Source organism: Hypanus sabinus, chromosome 13, assembly GCF_030144855.1.
Source record: "Hypanus sabinus isolate sHypSab1 chromosome 13, sHypSab1.hap1, whole genome shotgun sequence".
Classification (NCBI taxonomy): Eukaryota; Metazoa; Chordata; class Chondrichthyes; order Myliobatiformes; family Dasyatidae; genus Hypanus; species Hypanus sabinus.
In genome coordinates this window covers 8,195,253-8,209,802 of record NC_082718.1, presented here as the reverse complement: position 1 = coordinate 8,209,802, position 14,550 = coordinate 8,195,253, and the positions used below count along the sequence as shown (strand labels likewise).

General features: G+C 42.4%; 1 protein-coding gene across 1 annotated transcript in view; it reads right to left on the bottom strand.

Annotated features, from left to right (window-relative positions):
- The window catches only part of chchd3a (coiled-coil-helix-coiled-coil-helix domain containing 3a), a 276,683-nt gene that overhangs the window by 34,464 nt on the left and 227,669 nt on the right, over positions 1-14,550 (bottom strand). The gene's annotated exons all lie outside the window — the stretch shown is intronic.

Genomic DNA, 14,550 nt, shown 5'->3' with positions numbered 1-14,550 from the left:
GTGTGTGGGTTTCCTCCCACATTCCAAAGACATGTGGGTTAGTAGGTTAACTGGTCATTGTAAATTGCCCTGTGATTAGGCTAGGTGTCTTGTTGGGCTGAAAGGGCCTGTTCCACGCCGTATCTCTAAATCAGGGGTTTCCAACCTTCTTTTATGCCAGGATCCCCTACCATTAGCCAAGGGGGCCCTGGAGCCCAGATTGGGAACCCCGCTCTAAATAAATGAAACTTAATTTTTTGTTGTTTTTAGATGATGCTGGACCGATTATTTCTAGTTCTCATTTTCAGACTTTGTACTTATTCTCATATCACTAGGTTATCTTTCCTTCAAGTGGATGAGTGAAATTCTAATATTGAAAATATTGGAATGTGAAATCACAACAGAAAATGTTTGAAAAATATCACAGCTTTAGAAACAGAGAAACCAAAGTAAAAAATTCAATAAGGATCTGGTTAAACAAGTTATTTTACCCAGAGTGCGACTCAGGTTTGGAATTTGCTACCAAGAGTTAAAGCAAATATCAACAATGGATTGAAAGGGAAGCTAGTTAAGTACAAGGAAAAAAGGAATGAAGAGATATGTATGAAATATGTGCAGAGCACAAGTACAGATGAGGTGGACTGAGTGCTATGCTTCTGTAACAGTGAGATTTGGAAGCATTTGATGAAGATTCCACATTGAGCCATTTTGTTTCCCTATCTGCAGCTGCTGACTAACAGGTGCAACACCTTCTGTTTGCTTCCTCGATATCGCTTCTTGATGGATCAACTAAAATTCTCAACATAAGGTTAGTAGTTGGGAAAGTAGTTACTGCATTCATTTTACCCAGTAAATTGACAGTTTAATTGCGCCAACAGTTGTCATTCTCTGTTACTGAATTGTGGCTGTTGCGCAACTCATTACTGTGTTCAATCCTTATACACCTCCATCCCACATCAAGAAGGCCTCAAAGCCCTCCACTACTTTTTGGATAACAGACCCCACCAGTTCCCCAGCACCACCACACTTCTCCAGTTGGCGGCGGAGCTTGTTCTAACTTTCAATAACTTCTCCCTTGGTTCTTCCCACTTTCTGCAGATCAAGGGTGTAGCCATGGGCACTCGCATGGGCCCCAGCTATGCCTGCCTCTTTGTGGGTTATGTGGAACAGTCTTTGCTCCAAATCTATACTGGCACCACTCCCCAACTTTTCCTCCGCTACATCGACAACTACATTGGTGCTGCTTCCTGCACCCATGCTGAGCTCGTCAATTTCATCAACTTTGCTTCTAATTTTCACCCAGCTCTTAAATTCACTTGGTCCATCTTGGACATTTCTCTCCCCTTTCTTGATCTTTCAGTCTCCATCTCCAGAGACAGACTATCCACTGACATCTTCTACAAACCCACTGACTCCCATAACTATCTTGACTATACCTCTTTCCACCCTGTCCAATGAAAAAATGCCATTCCTTATTCCCAGTTCCTCCGTCTCCGCTGCATCTGCTCCCAGGATGAGGCTTTCCGTTCCAGGACTTCTCAAATGTCCTCTTTCTTTCAGGATCGTGGTTTCCCTTCTGGCGTCATCAAAGATGCCCTCACCCGCATCTCCTCCACCTCCCACACTTCAGCCCTTAACCCATCCACCCGTCACCACAACAGGGACAGGGTTCCCCTTGTCCTCACCCACCATCCCACCAGCCTCCAGATCCAACACATTATCCTCTGCAACTTCCGCCACCTTCAACAGGACCCCACCACCCAGCACATCTTTCCCTCCCTACCCCTCTCAGCTTTTCGCAGGGATCGTTCCCTCCGCGACTACCTGGTCCACATGTCCCTCCCCACAGAACTCCCACCCAGCATTTATCCCTGTAAGCGCAAATGCTACACCTGTCCCCACACCTCCCCCCTTACCACCATTCTGGGCCCCAGACAGTCCTTCCAGGTGAGGCAACACTTCACCTGCGAGTCTGCTGGAGTTGTCTATTGCATCCGGTGCGGCCTCCTCTACATCGGCGAGACCCGACACAGATTGGGGGACCGCTTCGTCGAGCACCTATGCTCCATCCGTCACAATAGACAGGACCTCCCGGTTGCCACCCACTTCAACTCTGCCTCTCATTCCCATCGAGATATGTCCATACATGGCCTCCTCTACTGACATGATGAGGCCAAACTCAGGTTGGAGGAGCAACACCTCATCTACCGTCTGGGTAGCCTCCAGCCTCGTGGTATGAACATTGAATTCTTCAATTTCCGGTAATTCCCTCCCCCTCCGCCTTCCCCTATCCTAGGTCCCTCTCTGCCTCTCTCCCCTTTCAACTTTCTGCTCCTTTATCTCTACAGTTCTTTCATGCTTATCCCCTCCCCCCTTTATCCTTCCTCTGATTGGTTCTCCACTTGGCACCTCTAGCCCTTCCCCCTCCCCTATTTCTATTACTGGGCTTCGGCCCTCTCTTCTCCCCCATTTCTGATAAAGGGTTTCGGCCCGAAACGTTGGTTACTCTTTTCTCACGGATGCTGCCTGACCTGCTGAGTTCTTCCAGCGTCGTGCACGTATTCATTACTGTGTCACTGGGAAGCTTGGGACATTTCAGATTCAGGCATGTGTAAGTTACGAATCAAAGGGTCATAGAGCATGGCCATTCAGCCCAAGATATCCATGCCGATCACTGGGTACTCTGTATTAATCCCAACTTTCAATGCCTATAGCCCACCCATCACCTTTAACACCAAATAGCCTAAATCTGCTCCTATATCTCATGGAGTCAAGTGCTCATCTAGGTCCTTCATAATTGATTTAACTCTGCTTCCCCCACTCTCTCTGACAGTGCATATGAGGTACCTACCACTGTCTGGATGTAAAAGATTGGTTCTCAATCTCTTATCCCTTACCCTAAGTTTATAGTTTTATTCACCACTGATAAGAGGAAAAAATCCATTTGGTCCTCTCTATGTATGCCCACTTCATAATTTTATAGATCTCAATTATTTCCCCTTTTAGCCTCCTGTGCTCCAGAGAAAACAGAACTGGGTCTTCCAGTGTTTCCTCAGAACTCAAATGTTCCATCCCGGACAATGTTGTGATTAGCATTGTGCCTGAACTTAAAAATTAGAATATCACTGCACAGGACAGGCCTTTCAGCCCATCATGTTACCTACTCTAAGATCAATCTAACCTCTCTCTCCTACCTTTCCCTATCATCCACACACTTATCTTAGAGTCTCGTAAATGTTCCTATTGCATTTGTCTCTAGCACCGTCCATGACAGGGCGTTCCATGTTCCTTTATTTAAATAGCTTACTTCTGACACCCCCTGTTCTATCTGCCAATCATCTTATTAGCCCATTCTGCCCTAGGAAAACGTTTCTAGTTCTCTACTCAATCTATGCTTCTTATCTCGTACGCCTCCATCAAGTCTCCTGTTGTCCTCCTTCATTCCAAAGAGAAAAGCCAAGTTCACTCAGCCTACCCTCATAAGACATGCTCCCTAATGCAAGCAGCATCCTATATACAGAGAATAGGAGAACAGGTAAGATTGAAGTAATTTTATTTTTAAATTAAATTCTAAAATACAGCAGTAGGCATGCCTATCCCTTCAATATTTCAGGGAACCATTTGCAAAGAATGATGTCGATATTATGTAGAGATTTGATTCAAGTACTGTCTAATAAGATTGCAGGAGCATTGCAGTTCCACAGACAGTACTGAAACCTGCACTTTGCAAAAGCTTTGAGAAAACACTGTGTTCAGGTATCAAAATCCCAGGCACAGCCTCTGCTCTGGTACTCAAGAGATCACACCAACTCAGTGCAATGTCCCTGCTACATAGAGCTTATTTTTAAACTTGGTAACAGAAACTGTACAGACGTGGCAAAAGGTACATCTGTAAATTGACAACTACATCCCACCCAGTAGAAATAGCATGCTGACCTTTTCAAATACAGGAAGAGTTTTCTTTGAAAACTTTTAAATTCAGTGGCCACTTTACTAGGTACTGGAGTGTGCCTAATAACGTGGTCACAGAAGTGGAGCCCAGTGTGGTCTTCTGCTGCTGTAGCCCATCCATTTCAAAGTTCAACATGTTGTGCATTCAGCGAGGCTTTTCTGCAAATCACTGTCATAACATGTGATTATTTGAGTTACAGTCGCCTTTATGTCAGCTTGAACCAGTCCGGCTATTGTCCTACGATCCTTCTCGTTAACAAGGTGTTTTCACTAACAGAACTGCCACTCCCTGGATGTTTATTTGTTTTCCCGACCGTTGTCTGTAAATGTTGTGCATGAAAATCCCACGAGATCAGTAGTTTCTGAGATACTCAAACCACCCTGTCTGGCACCAACAGTTATTCCCAGGTCAAAGTCACTTAGATCAGATTTCTTCCCCATTCTGATGTTTGGTCTGAATAACAACTGAATCTCTTGACCATGTGTGCATGCTTTTATTCCTTGAGTTGCTGCCACATGATTGACTGATTAGATATTTGCATTAACAAACAGGTGTACAGGTATGCCTAATAAAGTAGCCACTGAGTGTATAAGGTAAGAACAACTGCATTATCTTTTTGGATTGTATTGGATTTTGTGAACCATAAGGGCGTTGTGTTGGATGGATGCATACAAACAATAAGGTTTGAAAATAGGTTTAAAATGTTCAGACTAAATTACTTCAAAATCCACACATTCTCACAGATCACATTAATCCTCACGATGAATCCTGTGATTAAACAAAGCTTCGCACAGCCTCTAATTTGATGGGTGATGGGAACTTAAAAAAAACATCCAAAACATAATTGCATTAAACAAATTCTTAAGAAATGCAATCATCAGGATGCTGTTAAGCTCTAGGGTACTTCAAAACCTCTAAATCCGCCTTCATTTCTAATAGTAGCCATTTCACCAATTACACAAGAAGAGATCAAGTACCTTGAATCTAATCATTCACTGAAAGCTGAAACCATCACCCAAGGCTGCTTTCCTCATGCACTACCATGTTTCGATGTACATTTAGTGTAAACCTTTCATTCCATTTAGAAAAAATCTTAATCTAATGTTTCTTCTTTTAATCTAACTACAAGGAATTTAATCTGTGCATTACCACTGCAGTGTCAAAATAATATCTTCTTATTACTTATATCCTGTGAGAAAAGCAGAACTTGATGGTTTAGTTTTCTGGCTGAAACCAATTAACTCTTTACTGAATGGAAAGTATGTTGTGTACAAGGAGCAGTCACACACAATGGGATGTCTTATTCACCTCTGCCTGCAGAATCACAAATCACAAGCAGTGCATATCTGAAGTCCAACGACAGGAAGCTTTGCAACACTGCCTTCTGGTGGTCATAGCCGAGAGCTAAATAGCAGGACCCTTCCCTGTATCTCTGCAACACATTGCTTCTCCGAGGATTGTGGTGGAGAGGCCTATGCATTCCTGAGATCGATACCGTCTGGTGCTTAGCTCCTGGTAGGGTCAGCAGTGGTGGCAAGATCAAGGGGGAGGTTTTAAACAAAGAGTCATCTAACCAACACTTAACAGTGGAGCTGGCAGAAGATGATGACACAACACAACAGCAGTAAAGGGTCCCCAGTCATCTTGCACTCCATGCCACTGGACCCTGACCCCAATCTGTCAAGGTGGCTGCCTGTGCATTAGTCTCCCCATGTTAAACAAAATCACACATATTCTCCAAGAAGAGAATCAACCTTAACAGGCACAGGGCAGCCTCTTAGGCAAATATCATACTCAACTCAAATGACTGCACCACCTCCATAACACAAGGCCATGCATAATTTGCATAAGGGTCCATCCAAAAGAAGATGAACAAGCAGCAGATGGGTAAGGGGTAAAAGAAAGCTGCTTTAAAAGGAAATATATGCATAAAATGTTGCTTGAAAAACCCAATTTTATGTCAATAAAGAAGAAAGCCATTCTCATCAGAAAGTCTAACTTGGGACCTGATAAATAGGCCAGCTGCTTAAAGGAGTAACAAGCTGAGCTATGTATACTGTGTCCTAAGACCAAACTTGATTCTGGCTTTTTTCCCCTTCCTTTCCAGTCCTGATAAAGGATCTCAGCCCAACCCATTGACTGTTTATTTCCCCTCCATGGATGCTGTCTGACCTGCTGAGCTCGTTCACCATTGCAATAGGCTGGAACTTCTGCTCTGTACGGTTGAAAGTTGGCCGATTATGGAAATAGGTTCTCAGGTTGTAATAGCTCCCTGTCAATTTAGTACTTGTGCTCATATGTAAATAGTTTAAAGATTAGCTTTATTTTTCACATGTTCATCGAAACATACATGTAATGTGTCAAAAACCAACACAATGTGAAAATGTGCTGGGGTCACCCACAAGTGTCAGCGCATCTCTGGCGCAAACAAAGCATGCCCACAACTTCCTAAGTAACCCACACAAAATGCTGAAAGGACTCAGCAGGTCAGGCTGCATCTATGGAAATGAATAAACAGTCTATGTTTTGGGTCAAAAGAAGCCAAAACTGCCTGACTTGCTGAGTTCCTCCAGCATTTTGTATGTTCACTTGGCACGATTAACTTATTATTATTTAATTATTTATGGTTTTATATTGCTATACTTCTTCACTATTCTTGGTTGGTGCGGCTGTAACGGAACCCAATTTCCCTCAGGATCAATAAAGTATGTCTGTCTGTCTGTGTTACTCTAGATTTCCAGCATCTGCAGAACTTTGTGAGTTTATTAATACTAAGTAACCTGTTAGGGTAAGGGTAAAGGAAACTGGAGCACCCAGATGAAACTCATACAGCGACAGTGAGAACATACAAACTTCTGAGAGACAGCGGCAGAATCTGATCGCTGATCCCGTGAAACGTTACATTAACCAGTTGGCTACCACGCCGCCAAGGAATGGCTGCAGACTGTGTGGTCCATGTACCAATAGGACTGTGCACCAGCAGGAAATTTCAAGAGATGAAGTAAAAATAAGTGAGTTGTTCAACAACATACAGCCAAATTCATCCTCTCCCAAAGCATTTGAACCTTAACATAAAGATGCGAACCATTTTTTCCATTGCCGCACCAGAAAATTAATTCAATGAATGACTCACTCGGTTAACACCTCATCTTTTACTATTGCATGACCTTATAAGTTTTCCCCACACGATTACTGCTCATCAAAGCAGCTGACGCAAATTTAAAAGAAAGGAAACAATTTGGATGAAAACAGAAATAAAATGACATTGACAATCCAGTAAAACTCATCCAGTTACCAGGGAGCGTTTTTACAGTTCTGATGAAACCTCACGGGGCAGGCATTAATTATGAGGAACTCCTATTTAGTCTGCAGAGTTTATGATGTAATTCACTGTCTTTCAATGAGTCCCAGGTATCCATTACTGTTTTATCTACAGGCAGTCCCCGGGTTACGTACGAGTTCCGTTCCTGAGTCTGTCTTTAAGTCGAATTTGTACGTAAGTCAGAACAAGTACATTGGGTATTATTTAGCATCAGTTAGACAAACGTTTGTCTTAGTATATAGTATATATTTTACCTTTCTATGCATATAAAACACTTAACAAACATATGTATTCCAATAATTAAACCACTGCGTTGCTTAATAGTAATTGTAGCTTTCATCGGGGCAGGCCCTTTCACATGCTCCATTATTCTCACTTTATTTGTTATCCTTTAAAATTGTACCGATCGTTGACCGACTGTAGCCTAATGCTTTTCCAATGACCGATGGCATTTCACCTCTTTCCAAACGCTTTATTATTTCCAATTTATTTTCAACCGCGATCGCTTCCCGTCAATAGAACAGAAACACTGCGGGCAGCGGGTCCTGAGCTCCACCGGCTCCCAAGGTCCGCTGGGTCCTAAGGACCATTGCACTGAATTCCCCGGGTCTAAACTCTACCGCACTGAGACAGGTTAAATGAGACAAGTGGGGGCTGTGCTGGGTTTGGGTATTTGATCCTCCACAATATTCTGCGTGGGAATTTAAACTGGAGGTGGCAGTGTGTTTTTTTACGAGGTCGAGTTGCGAGCTCACCATCAACTTGGTTCGGGAGTGGTCTGCCACTGGATCGAACTCGGGAACCTCCATTCTCTAGCCCGGCGCTGATCCCACTGCGCCGCCGGCAGACCAGAACTGGGGGGGGGGGGGGGGGGGGGGAAGGGGGCGGGGTCAGGGTTAATCTTACTAAGAAAAATTTAAGCCAACAACAAAGTTAAACACTCAACAGTGTCAACGGCAACGACTTAATATGGCAGACGGCGTCACGATCCGACTTAAAATAGCTGACGGTGTTCTCCTTCCTTGGCTCGTAAGTACGAGTTGTCTGTAAGTCGGATGTTCGTGACTCGGGGACTACCTGTACTGCTTGGTGCTGCTATAGTTTGGTTAACGCTGCTAATTATAATACACCTTAATACTCCATCATTCACAGCATATGAAACACATCAGATTTTGACTATTTTATTCTCCTATAAAATAGAGCAATAAAGCACAGGAAATGAAATCACAGTGGCCTGCATGCAGTAACAGGATTGAAACTCTGGGATCATGGGCACTTTGTTTTTTGCACAATTCTCTGCAAACTCTAGAGACTGTTATGTGTAGAAATCCCAGATGATCAGTAGTTTCTGAGATACTCGAACCACCCCATCTGGCACCAACAATCATTCCACAGTCAGTCACTTAGGTCACATTTCTTCCCCATTCTGATGCTTGGTCTTACCAACAACTGAACCTTTTGACCATGTCTGCATGCTTTTATGCATGGAGTTGCTGTCTCATGATTGACTGATCAGATATTTGCATTATCAAGCAGGTGTACAGGTGAATATATTATATTGGTCACTGAGTGTATGTTGGACATTAACAAGGTGGTTAGGCCCTGTATACAATTGGGACAAGCTCCCACTACCTATTACTCTCAATGGCATGCACCTCAAATAGCCTCTGTCAACCAAGTCCAGTTCCATGTGTGGTTTCGCTACTAAGATCGCTGGAACCATTTCTGCTGACAAGGGGCAAAGTTGAGTTATTGGCATCATCAGCCGTAGTTGGCAGCTTATCAAGAAGGAAAACTCTGATCTCAACCTTTCATTACCTTATGGCTACACCCACTCAGGACGAAGGCTTTGGCAGTAAACCCTGAGGGTAAAATCTGGCACCGGAGTCCCTATGTTGAGATCAATGCTGATTGGCAATTCCTGTGATGCTGCTGGTACCAAACTGTGTTGGTCGCTGCTGTTCCTCTGTGTTTCTCAGATGCATGGAGAGGGAGGCCTTGCTACATGGCCAGAGCTTGCTCTCCAAATCATACCGCCCAGGCTTGTGTATCTAGACAGTTAGGATGCAACACCCATAGTTGACCTTGACTGACGGAGGTCTCACTCACTCACTACTTGGTGATTCAAATGGTCATCTAGACACTTCTTAAATGTTGTAAGAGTCTTTGCCATTATTACCCCTCAGGCACTCTGTTTAAAATGTGTACACATTTGACCTCCAACACATTCCTGGCTTCGGCACTGAAATGCGCAGGTGTGAAAGAAATGATCGTGTTATTCCATACACTACAGCTACTGGTGATTCTTAACAAATGTCAGCTAGTTAGCTGTGGTCGTTTTAAAAAACCAGGGATATAAAGCATACCTTCCTTATACATACAGCTATTTTGAGGCTCATTTAAAAATGCAACTGGAAGATTTGAAGTAAACAGTGAATATTAAGTTCCATCTAGTGAACTAATTCAGTGTTATTAACAAAAGATTTCTTCAGTCATTAATAATAGCAAATGCTGTGTTCCATTATTATTTTGATTTTTCAGCATCTGATTTGCATTGGGAGAATGGTGGCAGCTGGACTTGTCCATATTTCATGTAGAAACATTTTGCAGATTTCTTTTGACACTATTTAGGGAAAAATAATTAGCTAAAAATTGGCGTTGAATGAGCTTCTGTGGTTGAAAACTCTGAATGGTTCAATATAACAAAGGAATTAAAATGCAGGTTGCAACCTGAAAATTGATATGTTACTTTAACCTAGGTAAAGTAAGAGCATTCAAAGAGTTGGGTGTATTTATGTGGTTAGGTTTATTTATACAGAATCTGAACTTTTGCTGTGGACCAAGCAGCTGGAGATCTCGATTTGTTGTGCCATATTATTAACTAGAACTAAGAATTATATCACATAGGGGAGGATGCTTTATGTCTGACAGAGGCAATTTCTAATTTGCTAGTTCTGCTAAGGCATTCTACAAGTATTGAAGAACAAGAGGATAAGACGTGAGAGAATAGGACCAATCAAACGTGACAGTGGTAAAGTATGTATGAAACTGGAGGAAATAGCAGAGGTACCTAATGAATACTTTGCTTCACTATTCAGTACGGAAAAGGACGTTGGCGACTTGTATGACTTATAGCATACTGAAAAGCTTGAGCATATAGACATTAAGAAAGAGGATGTGCTGGAGCTTTTGAAAAGCATCAAGTTGGATAAGTCTCCGGGACTGGTTGAGATGTACCCAAGGCTACTGCGGGAGGTGAGGGAGGAGATTGCTGAGTCTCTGGCGATGATCTTTGCATCATCAATGGGGAGGGGAGAAGTTCTGGAGGACTGGAAGGTTGCAGATGTTGTTCCCTTATTTAAGAAAGAGAGTAGAGATAGCCCAGGAAATTATAGACCAGTGAGTCTTACAGTGGTTGGTAAATTGATGGAGAAGATCCTGAGAGGCAGGATTTATTAACATTTGGAGAGGCATAACATGATTAGAAATAGTCAGCATGTCTTTGTCAAAGGCAGGTCATGCCTTATGAGCCTGACTGAACTTTTTGAGGATGTGACTAAACACATTGATGAAGGTAGAGCAGTAGATGTAGTGCTTTCATCAGCTTTGGGATTGAGTTTAAAAGCCTATATAGTACAGCTATATAGGACCTTGGTCAGACCCCACTTGGAGTACTGTGCTCAATTCTGGTCGCCTCACTACAGGAAGGATGTGGAAGCCATAGAAAGAGTGCAGAGGAGATTTACAAGGATGTTGCCTGGATTGGGGAGAATGCCTTATGAGAATAGGTTGAGCGAACTCGGCCTTTTCTCCTTGGAGTGACGGAGGATGAGAGATGACCTGATAGAGGTGTACAAGATGATGAGAGGCATTGATTGTGTGGATAGTCAGAGGCCTTTTCCCTGGGCTGAAATGGCTATAATGAGAGGGCAGAGTTTTAAGGTGCTTGGAAGTAGGTACAGAGGAGGTGTCAGGGGTAAGTTTTTTATGCAGAGAGTGGTGACTGTGTATAGTGGGCTGCCGGTGACAGTGGTGGAGATGGATACGATAGGGTCTTTTAAGAGACTCCAAGATAAGTACATGGAGCTTAGAAAAATAGTAGGCTATGGGTAACCCTAGGTAATTTCTAAAATTAGTACATGTTCGGCACAGCATTGTGGGCCGAAGGGCCTGTTCTGTGCTGCAGGTTTTCTATGTTTCTATGTTTTTATATACAAGTTATGCAGGGTCAGTGTGGATCTAATTAAATCTGTGGCTTTATCACTCACAAATAACGTCTTGGCATCAAAAGAAAACTGAAGCTAGTGTTCCACAGCCCAGTGCACTTGATGCCGAATTGCAGTGTACAACCTTCATGACTGTATTTCACAGCATGTTGTTGAAATTAACAATAAATCTGAAGAAGAATCAAACAACGCTCGGAAGATTTCAGTTTCTCAGTCCTTCTGCAATGTAACATTCGCTAACAAGGTTGTCTTATTGTCTACTGACATGTTGTCCATTTCACAGAGCTGTCTCTTAGTGCTACATTGGAAGAAAGTCATCTTTCACAAATTGTTGTTGTAAGAAAAAAATCACTACAATTGCCTGTGGAAACTCTGATGGATAACAAACCTCAAAATTCTTAATGTTTCTTTTACTATTCAAAGAGTTACAACTGTACATATAACCTCGTGAAGCCTCGTTGAATAATGCTAAGTAAAATGGATTCACATTAAGGAGTCCAGCTCAGTCAGTCCAGACAGCTAATTGACCCTTGCTAATGGAAATGGTTTTATGTGCCCCCGAATGACCCATTAGGTTTGTGGAAGGCCAACTTCCTGAGAAATTAACATGCACATTCTAGCAAGTTGTGATTTATTTGACATTAAATCCTGCTAGTATGGTCGAGTTTAATCATTAACTCCAGCTCAAGGAACAACTCTCATTTTTCAAAGAAAAACAACAATACCAAGCATCTTTTGCCAATATTACTCACTCCAGGTGAGGGATAGAACAATAACACTGTATGACATCGCTTCTGGCTGTACTGCTGCTGGGTGGGGTTCATCCTGATCCCCAAATGCACCACAATGTGTGTTCACTTTCCCCCTACATGTACGCGTGTAAAACTGACACTCTGTGGTGCCCTTACGCAAACTCACTCTCTCCTATCCTGCAATGATGTGGAGCTCTGTGCTATCTTCAGCCTGACCTCTCTCTTCTAATTCACAACCTTTCGAAACAGGCAGCAACTTGATTTAACTCATTCAATCTAAGAATCAGATCTACAATAAAGATGCAATCTTGGGACCTTGCCAATTTTCACCAACAATTTGGCCGATAAATCAAACTGGAACAATTTGATGGCATCACTGTTGTGCATCACTCTTCATTTATTGAGACCACTTGCTTTTATTCTCATTCAAGCTAATGCTGAGAATAAAAAGGTGTATTGTGATCCCTTATTTCCATTCTGGATCACTGTAAGCTTTTAAGAAACTGAAATAAACATCCAAGCGAATAGAAAGATATGTTAATAGTTGGATGAGGTTGAATGGGAGAAACTCAAAATGGTTGGCATTGATCGCTTGGGCTGAATGGCCTGTTCCTGTGGTGTATATTGAATTTAATTCAGTTATTTTGTAACTCATCAAAATAAAAGTGTTTGAACAAGCTGGAGCTGATTTTTCTAGAGCAGAGGGGGCAGAGTGGAGATTTGACAGAAGTCTACATTCGGCCCTCCTTATCCGCGAGTTCCGCATGCGCGGATTCAACCAACCGCGAATTGAAAAAACTCGGAAGTGCTCTTCCAGAACTTGTTGTTCGAGCATGTATAGACTTTTTTTTCTTGTCATTGTTCCCTAAACCAATGCTGGGTCTTGTCATTATTCCCTAAACAATGCAGTATAACAACTATTTTACTTAGCATTTACATTGTATTAGGTATTATAAGTCATCTAGAAATGATTTAAAGTATATGGGAGGATGTGCGTAGGATATCGTGAATCAGGATTGAAAAGAACCCAGAAAGTCTCTTACTAAGTAAGTCAGAATATCCGGTATTATTTAGCGTCAGTTAGTCAAACGTTTGTCTTAGTATATAGTATATATTTTACCTTTCTATGCATATAAAACACTTAAGAAACGTTTGTTTCAGTGCCAGGTGATCCAGTGACAGATCGCTCCTGAGCATACTGTCCATCCGTGCCGGGTTGATGTGGAGGATCAAAAACCCAAAACCCCAAAGCCCAATAATTAAACCACTGTGTTGCTCAGTAATAATTGTAGCTTTCCATCGGGACAGGGCCTTTCTCACTTTATCCTTTAAAATTGTTCCAATCGTTAACCTACTGTAGCCTAACGCTTTTCCAATGACCGATGTCGGTTCACTTGTTTCCAATCACTTTATTATTTCCACTTTATTTTCAATCGTGATCGTGATTATTTTCGTGAACAGAAACGCTGCGGATTCAGAGCTCCACTGCCGGGTCCTAATGTCCACCGCACTAAAACAGGTTAAGTAAGGTCTGGGGTTCTGCTGGGTCCTAAGGTCCACCTTATTGAGACTGGTTGAATAAGAGACTTGAGCATCCGCGTGTTTTGGTATATACGAGGGGTCCCGGAACCAATCCCTCGCAGATAAGGAAGACTGACTGTATATAACTATGTAAGGTATAGATAGACAGTTGGCATCTTTTCTCAAAATTGAAATAATTCATACGAGAGGGTGTGCATTTAGGTGTGAGGGAGAAACTACAAAGGTGATGTCCAAAGCAAGTGCTTTTACACAGATAGTGGTGGGGGGTGCTTAGAATGTGCTATTAGCAGTGATGGTGGAGGCCGATAGGAGTCTCTTAGATAGGCAGGTGAATATATATTGAGGAGGTATGGATATAGTCAATATGTGAGAAGAGGGATTAGATTAATCAGGTTTAATCGGTTCAGCATATTGTGGGTCAAAGGACCTCTCCTATGCTGCACTGTTCTCTGCGCCATATGAACATAGAAACACTATCAGAAGACAATGCAGCCAGAAGGAAGAAGAATCTCCATTCATCTTACATGAACTGCTGATTTTTGTTTATTCAGAGGTGCATTCTGGTAACTCAGAGAAACAAGTTCATTGTTTTGAAAGAACAAAATGAAAGCACATGTTTGAAATGAAATTAGAAATTGTTGGAAACACTCAGCAAGTTATCTCAGAGAAGAAAGACAAAAGGTAGGTTAGTGCTTCAGGTGTGACCATTTGCTGAAACATCCCTCATTCTGGCCAATGTCCCATTTATGTCTTTCTCTTGACACTCTGACTGACATG